Genomic DNA, 12,372 nt, shown 5'->3' on the forward strand with positions numbered 1-12,372 from the left:
TGCCAGTTGCACGCTCCAAGAGAAGCAGCGCCATAGTATAGTATAGTTTGCAAACTTAGGTTTAGGGGGGAGCGCGCAGTTTATGAAGTAAAGCCACCACGGCTGCATTAACCCTTTCACTGCTACAGAAACTTGGGCCCCGCATTCCGCGCTGTGCGCGATTTTGTCATCACTGCACTGCTCGCCTGTGCAGACACATGGTGTTCCGACTGCTTTGACACACTTATCATTCGATTTCCCAAAAATATTTGGCCCAAAAATTTGATTTTTACGCATGTTCTTCATTGATACCTCCCCTCTCCCCCCCCCATAAATGACTTAATTTTGTTTCGATGTTCAACAAAGTTATTGTACAGCATTAAATGTACTAAACCACTGCACGAAATTTTGAAGAGTTTGCAGAGGTGAAGTCCACAGTGTACACTTTCCGTATGGTCGATTTTAGTTGCCACTAGAAATTTCAAAAAATTACATTCAAACGGATAAAATTCATGGAGTAAGACACTTCTTTAAATAAAGAAAATATTAAGCACCGTACAAGATTTGAACTTGGAACGTTCTGCTTAGCAGCCAAACACTTTAGCCGTTACACTAATGCAGCTCGTTGTACGGCAGAATTCCTGGTATACTTTAAAAAGTCACGCAAAACACCGACAAACACTGTTGGTATGACTATGAATTACTCACGTTTCGTCGAAGTACAATAGGAAATAAACGATTACTGCTGTTCTTTATTGCGAAAAAGCGGTTGGAGAGAATGATTTTCCTTGCTATCGCCTGAATTAGGAGGCTTATTGCTTGTTTGGTTTAATTAAATAATAGAATGTGAAACAGCTGGTATAAAGAATGCTTTTTCCAATCTTTCTTTTATAGAAAGTCTGCTATCAAGACATTGCTTTTGTTCAATTACTTTATTTATGACTGAACGTTTCTAAAAGTGAAGACACTCGTCCGTGCTCTGCACTGCAGTCGAGCTCTGGCAACGTCATTCTCTGTTCATTGGCTGACTGTGTTTTGTGGCGTCAGATGCGCAGAACGAACCTAAACTCGGCCGCCGTCGTAAATCTTCCAAAGCTAACATGCCTAAATCCGCTATCTGGTTAGTTAAACATGTTAACTGCGCCCACACCCTATTGACTGTCACTAGGTTGAGTGCCTTCCAAAACACAAATAGTATCCTCAAGGCCCCTAACAGCCGTAAACAAAAATTCAATGCCCACTCCTGTCTCACCCAGCACCGCCGGCGTGACGTCAACCGGAGGAAGAATGGCAGCATGCAAATGGGCCACTAAATCCAGAACACTGTCCTCAGTAAGATGGCGCGCGATTGCCAACTCGAAAACAAGTTCATTCTTTCTGAGCAGGCCGATCCCCGGACGCTGTCTGACCGCCGTTACAATACACCTGAAACAATCAACAACCAAAACAACGTAACAGAAATATAACTGAAACTGACAGTAACTGGAATGGCAAGAACACCAACGTAACCACGCTCTGATGCCAGTTAAATCCCTGGAATAGCACGACAGAGTGGATGAGGTTATATTTGTGGAATGGGGCCAAAATAAGTTACTGTCAGTTACACTGAACATGTAAAGTTTATTCGTTAAAAAACACCATCACCCAAGCAAAAATCAAAAACTGTCAAGGTTTTAACGAAAGACCTCCTTTGATTTAATTTAGATCGGCTGAAGGCCACATCGAAAATCCAAGGCACAAGGCCTAAGCAAGGAACTGAGGTACAGGAGTTCTTCTGAAGGTTTCACTTCTTTAGAGATTATTTTTTATCTTCAGTATAAATAGGCTCAAAGCCTTAGCTTAGATTTTTCCCATAGAACCCGGTTCAAGGCCACACATTAATCGAGAACAGTATTAAGGCTAAAGGCCGAGACAAAGATTGTCACTGTTCAATCTAAATAGGCTGAAAACACGGCTGAAGGCCACATATCAATAAAACAGTTTAACGGCTTAAGGCCTAGAAAGAAGAGCTGTCAATTGGAAAAGGCTGAAGGCCTTATTTTAATATATTTCATGTAAAACTCGGCTGAAGACCTCATACTAAGGAATAATAATCTTATAACTTAAGGGCAAGCCAAGGATTTTTAATTTTTAATTTAAGATTGATTAAAACTCAGCTGAAGGCCACACACCATGCAGAAAATAATTTCACAGGTTAAGGCCTAAAGGGAAGAGCTTCTAATTTTCAATTAAAATAGGCTAAAGACTTTATCCTAAAATGCTTCACATAAAACTCAGCTGAAGGCCACATATGAAACGCAAACAATCTCATGGCTTAAAGGCCAGAGAAAGAAATTTCCACTTTTTAATTTAAGCTGGAGAACTTGGCTGAAGACCACATACAAACAAGAAAATATTTCTTATGGCTTAAGGTCTAAACCAAATTTTTCAACTTTTGATTTGAATAGGCTGAAAATTTTACCAAAGGCCACATACCAGCTTGAAACCAATTTACGGATTAAGGCCTAGAGAGAAGGAATTTTCATTTTAATCTTGAAAGGCTGAAACTCGGCTGAAGCACACATACCAAACAAGATTTTTTTTTCTACGGCTTAAGGTCTAAGAAGAGGCCTTGCAATTTTAATAAACTAAAACTCGGCTCAAGGCCATGCAGAGTACTTAAGACTAAAAAGGAAATCACTATGTAAATAGCCGGCCGGGCTGGCCGAGCGGTTCTAGGCGCTACAGTCTGGAATCGCGCGACCGCTACGGTGGCAGGTTCGAATCCTGCCTCGGGCATGGATGTGTGTGATGTCCTTAGGTTAGTTAGGTTTAAGTCGTTCTAAGTTGTAGGGGACTGATGGCCTCAGAAGTTAAGTCCCATAGTGCTCAGAGCCATTTTAACCATTTGAAGTATGTAAAAACAAGGAGCGGAACTTACAAGGTTCCAAGGGTCGGTCTAGGTGAGACAGGCATCCAGGCTGACAACCTCTTCATCAGTCCCTGACCTTGGCTCAGCCACTTGCGCTGGCACATTGCCACACCAGTTTGGAACATCTGCGCAAAAGGTCAGGGTGGCTAACATACATGGCACAATTCTCCGTCCTGCAATTTTTTGTAAAATTAATAGGAAGTTCTGAATCTCTATATGTTTGGTATAAGAGTGGTGGTTCTTTGGGCAACGATTATGCTGTCCAAGGAGATATTATGTTTTATTATTGTAACGTTTGAGACAAATAAAGTTATTACTAATATTTCTATGGTTTTTAATTTTTTACTTAATTTAAAAACAATTGCAAGACGGAGAATTGTGGCATGTATGTTAGCTGCCCTGACATTTTGCGCAGATGTTCCAGACTGGTGTGGCAATGTGCCAGCGCAATTGTCTGAGCCAAGGTCAGGGGGGAGCGGGGCTCCGGCGAGCGTCCCTAATTTTAACAAGAAGCTCGCCGCTGGAAAATCAAGTGTGACGTCATTCGGCCTTGGTCGGCCATATCTTTTTCTGGAAGACGACGTCAGTCATCCTGCAGCCACACGAGCAGCCGCACGGTGAGTCGTCGACGTTATGGTAGAAGGCGTTTTAGGTCTTCTGTTTTCAAAGTGTGTAAGAGTATTAGTCTCTCTCCCAAAGCTACCGACGAGGTGTCCATATTCTCAGGTGCCCACAGGTGGATGGGTTTTGTTGCAAGATTTAGTTTGGCTATTTGTCTCAAACATTACAATAATAAAACATAACATCTCCTTGGACAGCACAATCATTGCCCAACGAACCACCACTCTTACACCAAACATATACAGATTCAGAACTTTTTATTTTACGACATACACGACTTCTTAAAACTAGAGGTTCATCACCCAACCGAAAGCCAGCCAACGAACCAACCAACAAGATCAGTTCTGCTCCACCCGACCGGCAGAACGACAACAAGATGTCAATAGCACAACATTCTGGATACTGGTGCCCAATCCAGCCAAGTCAGAATAAACGGCCAAAGCTACCAACACACCTCAGCTGTCGAACTACACACAGTGCTGGACATCATCAAGACGACCAGGAAAATATACGGCCGAAAATTATGTCAACGCCCAGCGCAGGTCACTGGAACGTCAACATGCACAAGGCAGAAGATACTGCTGGTATACTTCGCTAATGAGGGAATGAGTTAAATTAAGTTAAACACCACAGAGGAAGACAGCTGCAATTCTAGCTGACTTCAATGCACGTACGTTGTTACTGGCAGGAAGCTCCCAGAAAGCGACAAACAGGATCAAACGAAGAGATATGATACCAGTTGACGCTTGATGGCAGGTTAAGCGAGCACTCAACTTTCGTGAGGAGGGTCGGTGGGCGACGAACTTTGTAACCGTCACAAGAAGCGCCTCAGAACTCCAACCGCACGTGCACGCCGGCAGCGGCTCCAGCCTGACCACGCACCACCCAGACTTCATCGCTGCTCTGCCCCAACCGACCGACCGCCACCCACAGCTCACCTGGAAAATGTCTCCCCCACACCAAAGATAGTACAGCAGTACTAGTATCAATACACTGCTGCCACTCATGGAGAGAAGACAGCAACGTTATGGCGGTAACCAAAGCAGAAATAAGACACCACTGGACTACAACCAATGATAGAAAAAAAGGCATGACGCGAGCCAGCCACAGCTCCCACACAGCTGCACATTCCTAGACGTTCTTCGGCTAACTGGTGATGATATTCTACACCACTTGTTACTGTTATGATATAGGGAACTGTAATATAAAGTACCTCTTACTGCATTTTGGGAGGACAATGTAGCATGTAGCAACCAGGCTGCCCATTTTGTAGTATTTCTTGCATTACGAACGAGACATCATTTTCCAGCAGTACAACGCCCCATGAAGTGTTATTGGATAGTGCAGCTCAGAAAACCCAAATGTTATGAAGCTTCTCTGGCAGTGGTGTACAGCACAGTCTTTGGAAACTGTAATGTAAAGTAAACTGTTTCTTTAGCTGAGTGAACACGAATGTGTGGGGGATGCAGCAGGACATTTCTGCTGCTCTTTTTACACAATCTATGAGATTTCATGCTTGAAAAGGTCTCAGTCACGCAGCACTGCAGCCCCATACGCTCTCCAGCTGTACCATAGAAATGCATTGTGGTATCATATTGAGCTAAACCTTAAACTAAACTATCCCCTAGTGCTTATTGAGAAAACACGGAAGTGTTGAGAATACAGCTGGACCATTCTGCAACATTTATTGAAAATTCAGTGGACCTGGATTATCCAAAGCACAATCCACCTCTACTCAATACTGGCTCAGATAACTGCACAGTCTTCCGCTATTGTAGCAGTGACACATAGTACTGTTCTTTTTAACTTTATTGATGTCCTGCGTCAATCCTATCAACTAAGGATTCCATATCATCCCGCAATAGCAGAGCATGCACAAGAGTAATGTAAGCAGTCTCTTCAGTAGATCTGTCCCATCTTCTAAATGATGTGCCAATACAACACAGTCTTTGGATTGCCTTCCCCAAAGCAGTATCTATGTGATCGTTCCAACTTAAGTTGTTCGTAATCGTTTTCCCTATGCATTTAGTTGATTTGACAGCCTTTAGATTTGTGCGATTGGTTGTGTAACCGAAACTCAATGGATTCATTTTAATATTCATGTAGATGGCCTCACACTTATCTTTGCTTATGGCAAATTGCCACTTATTGTACGATATTGATACCTTGCATAAATGATTTGGCAATTGGTTTTGATTTTCCGATGACTTTACTAGAAGGTAAATGATAGCGTCATCCACAGATAGCCTAAGATGGCGGCTCAGATTGTCTCCTAAATCATTTATCTGTCTATCTATATCTGGATCCCACTCCATCTGCTGCCAGGTCTGGGTGCTGATGAGTCCTCTCCATTTGGCTCAGTCCTCCCGCCACTTTTCTTCCTCCACTTGCTGCCAGGTCAAACCTCTCCTTTCCACAGATATTCTCACTCCCATTTTCCACTGTGTCCTTGGGCGCCCTCTAGGTCTTTTCCCATCCGTCTTTAGCTCTTCCATAATTTTGGGGAATCATTGCCCAAGCATCCGCTTAACATGCCCATACCATCTTAATCCCTCTTTTTCCAATTTCTCCTCTCACACTTTCTTGTTTAAGATCCTCTCTAATCTCTACATTCCTTACTCTGTCTAATCTTGTTTTTCCCTTAACTGCTCAAAGAAATTTCATTTCCCTTGCTTGCAGTCTGCTCCAGTCCCTTTCTGTCGTTGTCCATGTTTCCCCACCAAAGGTGACAATAGCGAAGTAATAATTCTTATACATAAGGAGTTTTGCTTTTTCTGAAACTTCCTTATTCCAAATCGGGTGTTTTATTGTTTGGTACAAATTGCTTCCCTTCGGTAATCTCCTATTAATTTCGTTAGTTATTCCTCCATGCATATGCCTAGATATTTCACTCCCTAAACAAGTGAAACTTTCTACCACTTTGAGGGGTTCTCCATTCAAGGTAATATTTCCGTTGATCCCTTTCTCTCCTCCAAATACCATTACTTCACTCTTATCTTTATTTATTTTTAATCCATACCTTTTCATTATTTCCTTCCATGCATCAAGTTGTAACTCTACATCTACCTCTTTATCACCCTAATTTTACTGTATCATCTGCAAAAATCATCTTTTTGTCTTTTTCTTGTACTATATATTTAACTGCCCTATTCATTCCCTCCATAACAACATTAGAAAGTGCAGGAGATAGAAGTATTCAGAGCTCCCCAATCGTCTTCTAATTCTACAATTGTGTCCTCTGTCCACTGTCTTTATTACATTAATGTATCCAGCCTCTATATCTATCTTCTTCATCTCTTCCCAGAGTCTTTCCGTGTTAACTGAGTCATATGCCGTTTCAATGTCTATAAATACCATTATCACCCTTTTGTTATACTCCCAACGTTTTTACATCAGTTGACGGATAGAAAATATCAGGTCGATAGTGCTTCTTCCTTTCGTAAACCCATGCTGTTCTTCACTCAGCTTCTTTTCTATCTTTTCACTTATTCGATTTAGTAAAATTCTTTCAAAAATCTTGGCTATATGACTCATAAGGGTTATTCCTCTATAGCTTTTACAAAGTCTTTTATTGCCTGTTTTGAAGATGGAAACAATGTCTCCTCTTCTCCAATCGTCAGGTGTTGTACTATTTCACCACACACTTGATAGTTCTCAATACAGCCACTGCATTCATACTGGACCTGCTGCTCTTATCATGTCTACTGATACTTCATCAGGTCCTGGCGCTTACCCCCCATTCATCTTCTTCACAGCTATTTCTATTTATTTCTTCATTTATATAGATTACAAATGGCACAGGGCCTATACCAGTTTTTTGGGGAATACCACTCACGACTTGTCTTTTACCCGACAGCTTTCCGTCAGTTACTAAGAATCGGTTACTAAGAACTGTGACATTTCTGACAGGAAAATATGAATCTAGTCGCACAAGTGAAACAGTGTTCCACAGGCACTCAATTTGATGAGGAGCCGCTCGCGAGGTACGTTCACTTAAGCCTTTTGTAAATGGCAGTTGTCAGTGCTCCGATAAAACATTTCTAAATTTTTACAGCCTAGCGCTTAAACCGTAGAAATTGTAAATTATTTATGGAAGAAGGTGACCCATATGTGGGCTCAGGGATCGAGACGTGGCTGCACGATCCCTTACAGCCATGCGGATAAGACGCTTGTCATCTCGACTGCTAGTGATGCGAGGCCGTTGGGATCCAGGACGGCGTTCCGTATTACCCTCCTGAACCCACAGATTCCATATTCTGCTAAGACTCATTGGATCTCGACCAATGCGAGCGACAATGTCGCGATACGATAAACCGCAAACGCGATAGGTTACAATCCGAACTTTATCAAAGCCGGAAACGTGATGGTACGCATTTCTCCTCCTTACACGAGGCATCACAACAACGTTTCACCAGGCAACGCCGGTCAACTGCTGTTTGTGTATGAGAAATCAGTTGGAAACTTTGCTCATGTCAGCACGTTGTAGGTGTCGCCACCGGCGCGAACCTCGTGTGAATGCTCTGAAAAGCTAATCATTTGCATATCACAGCATCTTCTTCCTGTTGGTTAAATTTCGCGTCTGTAGTACGTCATCTTCGTGGTGCAGCAATTTTAATGGCCAGTAGTGTAGTTGGCCATCACTTTCAACTCATTTCGGCGTACTCCGCCATATGCTTCAGAATATCGACATCCATGTCTTTCTGCCAACGGACGTGGAGACCTGACTCCAGCCTAGCACGCTCTCCATTTCCGTAAATGTGGACTCCATTGTCCTAAGACACAACAGAAGTAGCAGACGAGGAGGTGGAGAAGCGGTATACAAACGCTTTCACGTATTTCCGACCATGCTACTTACACCCAGTGGCAATGAAGACAAATAAGCCTAATATATGTTCGTAAATATCGAGCCCAGTATAAGAAAATCTCCCTAATCTCCGTGCTCTACAGACCTACGAAAGTGTGAGTGATAGCCTGTTTCAAAACTTAAAATTCGATTTGACTTAGGAGCATACAGGTAATGCTAGTAACAGTAACATAAATATTTTGCCCCTTCACTGTGAAACGCAAGTACGTAGCTTGTTCTTCAGATGTAACAGTATTTCTCCTTGAACCTACCCATAATGCAGCCTATAGTCACAACTCCAATACATATATATTCGCCACGAAATCCGCAAGCAAAGAAATTCGTACCTGGAATTTCAGCACACAACATCACATTCGTGACTTACTCTCTAAAATATCAAAAGAGTAAACAGTAACTGACAACATACCGAGACTTACAGTGTATCAGTGTGCCTCAATTTCCAGTGGAGGCACAAGAGATAATTTGGGAGACGATTTCGATTCCATTCCTGGGCGTGAAAGAAAAATGGTTTATCACGAAACTAACTCAATTAAACAAGAAATATGGTCCCGCAAAGATCGGAAACCTAAATGGAAAACTTGCATCTTGGATAACGGGAGGAGCTGAAATAGTTCGTGAGTCTCGGAAACACTGCACATCAGAGTCACTAACGACTTGCTACCCTTGAAAAGGAAAGTGATTACTCGCAGAAAACCAACAATCAGTCTGAGAGCAACGATATCTAAATCTTGCCAATATCTTGATCTAAAACATAGACACCAGATGCTCTTTGGAAAAGCTTATGTGGTCCAGGGAAGTGTAAGCAAAGTAGAAGCTGCAGCTGTTAGCATTTTCCCAAACTAGGAACTAAATCAGTACTTGACTTTAGCGATAACCTTCATTGTCCCATAAACAAATCATAGACTTACTGATTATTTCAGGGAACTTAATGGCTATAGTCAGGAAAAATTCTTTCTTAAGCTGACGAAAAATCCTCGAGATCAGCGCTTCCTTCACAGCACAGCGCTGCAGTCCAAATGATCAACCTTACTGATGACCCACTGCTGCTCATAATAATTACTGCTACCTGTATCTTGAAGCTCTTGCCTGGGTAAGTACACCAGCACTAGAGATGCGACTGTTAAGGAGAGAAGCTGAGTACACTCTGTTGACAGGGAAACACTTAAATGAGCAGATTAAAGAAAACAGAGACAACTGGAAGCATTATGTCACAAAATTGGAAAATAACAGATTACCAAAACTGATAATTATTATTCTTAGTGGGCAGGAGATATTTGGGAACACTGAGAAAAATCAACGCTGAAACAAAGAGGGCGTAACAGGCAAATGTCTGATAAGTGCTGAGAGGAAGAAGAGAGGTCATATTAAAAATATCCCTATTTTCTTAAGTAAATGTGATTTTAATAAGTTTTTAGTTCAAACTCTGGTCTGATGTAAGAGGACTCCTGAAGACATTAATCGGTTCAGGTCAAAAGAATAAATATAAAATTAAACAAAATATACAGGTCGTCAATGGATGAACAGTCAATATTCGGGAGTATGAAAGGAATGATCATTTGAAGTATAAAACTTCTGATGGACATATGCGCTATTCTTAATGGTTTCCGAGATACAATATATTTAACGTACATTGTTATTTATTTTCTTTACTGTTCAGTACACTGTCATTGTTTACAACATACCACAGCATTGTAGACGAGATCGAGACAAATAATTTGATGTAGGACACATTGTCTATCAAGTCGGCAATCTACCTCGCAGTGGCTTGTAAACCTATCTACACTACTGGCCATCAAAATTGCTACACCACCAAGACGACGTGCTACAGACGCCAAAATGTAACTGACAGGAAGAAGATGCTGTGATATGCAAATGATTAGCTTTTCAGAGCATTCACACAAGGTTGGCGCCGGTGGCGACACCTACAACGTGCTGACATGAGTAAAGTTTCCAACAGATTTCACATTCACAAACGGCAGTTGACCGGCGCTGCCTGGTGAAACGTTGTTGTAATGGCTCGTGTAAGGAGAAGAAATCCGTACCATCACGTTTCCGAATTTGATAGAGGTCGGATTGTAGCCTATCGCGATTGCGGCTTATCGTATCGCGACATTGCTGCTCGCGTTAATTGAGATCCAATGACTGTTAGCAGAATATGGAATCGGTGGGTTCAGGAGGGTAATACGGAACGCCGTGCTGGATCCCAACGGCCTCGTATCACTAGCAGTCGAGATGACATGCATCTTATCCGCATGGCTGTAACGGATGGTGCAGCCACGTCTCGATCCCTGAGTCAACAGATGGGGACGTTTGCAAGACAACAACCATCTGCACGAGCAGTTCGACGACGCTTGCAGCAGCCCAGACTATCAGCTCGGAGACTATGGCTACGGTTACCCTTGACGCTGCATCACAGACAGGAGCGCCTGCGATCGTGTGCTCGACGACGAATCTTGGTGCGTGAATGGCAAAACGTAATTATTCGGATGAATCCAGGTTCTGTTTTCAGCATCATGATGGTCGCATCCGTGTTTGGCGACATCGCGCTGGACGCACATTGGAAGCGTATATTCGTCATCGCCAAACTGGCGTATCACCCGGCGTGATGGTATGGGGTGCCATTGCTTACACATCACTTTCACCTCTTGTTCTCATTGACGGCACTTTGAACAGTGGACATTACATTTCAGATGTGTAACGACCCGTGGCTCTACCCCTCATTCGATCCCTGCGAAACCCTACATTTCAGTAGGATAATGCACGACCACACGTTGCAGGTCCTGTACGGGCCTTTCTGGGTACAGAAAATCTTTGACTGCTGCCCTGGCCAGCCCATTCTCCTGATCTCTCACCAACTGAAAACGTCTGGTCAATGGTGGCTGAGCAACTGGCTCATCACATTACGCCAGTCACTACTCTCGATGAACTGTGGTATAGTGTTGAAACTCCATAGGCAGCTGTACCTGTACACGCCATCCAAGAGCTGTTTGACTCAATTCCCAGGCGTTTCAAGGCCGTTATTAGCCATCAAAGAGCTGTTTGACTCAATGCCCAGGCGTATCAAGGCCGTTATTACGTCCAGAGGTGGTTGTTCTGAGTACTGATTTCTCAGGATCTATGAACCCAAATTACGTGAAAATGTAATTACATGTCAGTTCTAGTATAACATATTTGTCCAATGAATACTCGTTTATCATCTGCATTTCTTCTTGTTGTAGCAATTTTAATGTCCAGTAGTGTACAACTCAGCACATGCGCGTCGTGCAAGATCTTCAGTACTCTCTCGCTCTCTTCATGAAGCCTATAAATCCTTGAGGAAAAATGAATACGTCGTTTTCATACGAAATTTAGTGTAGTTTATTTTTGTACTGCAACTAGTTTTTGCAAGAGGCAATGTATTTCGTGTTATTTACTTTAAGTGTGCTCAGTCTCAGTCACCATTTGGAATAAGGCATATGTCCATATTTAGTTCTTTTCTTGAAATCATCATTCCTGTCATATCTCTGAATATTAACCATTTCACCAGAGGACAACCTGTATACATGGATTATCGTTTATGTTAAAATAATGAATATGTTATACACCCAAAATTTTTGTAAAGAGCTGAGTTCGGAAGGAGAGGTGCTAGATCAAGAAAGCGAGTTGCAAGCTTCATTACTGTGCCAAGAGCACAGAGAACAGGGCGATGCCTCAAGTCACCATGTGATCTGCTCCATGCAATCTCATCTGCAAGAGTGGTGGCGAACAGTGTGAGCCACGTTGCAAAATGAGTGGTTAAGAATGGTGAGCAGCGGTGAGGTAGTGGGCTACGGTGCAGTTCGCCCCCTGAGAGTGGTGAGGAGCTGTGGGCCGGTGAGACAGCTTATGGTCCAATTGGTGCGTGAGCTGTTGAGAGGGGAGTGATCCCTGCTCGTTTTGCAATATGGTCTGACTGCACGGAGGATATAGATCACAGCTCATATGATGGCCAATAACACAGTCTGAGTGCAATACTAAG

This window comes from Schistocerca serialis, chromosome 11 (assembly GCF_023864345.2).
Source record: "Schistocerca serialis cubense isolate TAMUIC-IGC-003099 chromosome 11, iqSchSeri2.2, whole genome shotgun sequence".
In the NCBI taxonomy this organism is placed as follows: Eukaryota; Metazoa; Arthropoda; class Insecta; order Orthoptera; family Acrididae; genus Schistocerca; species Schistocerca serialis.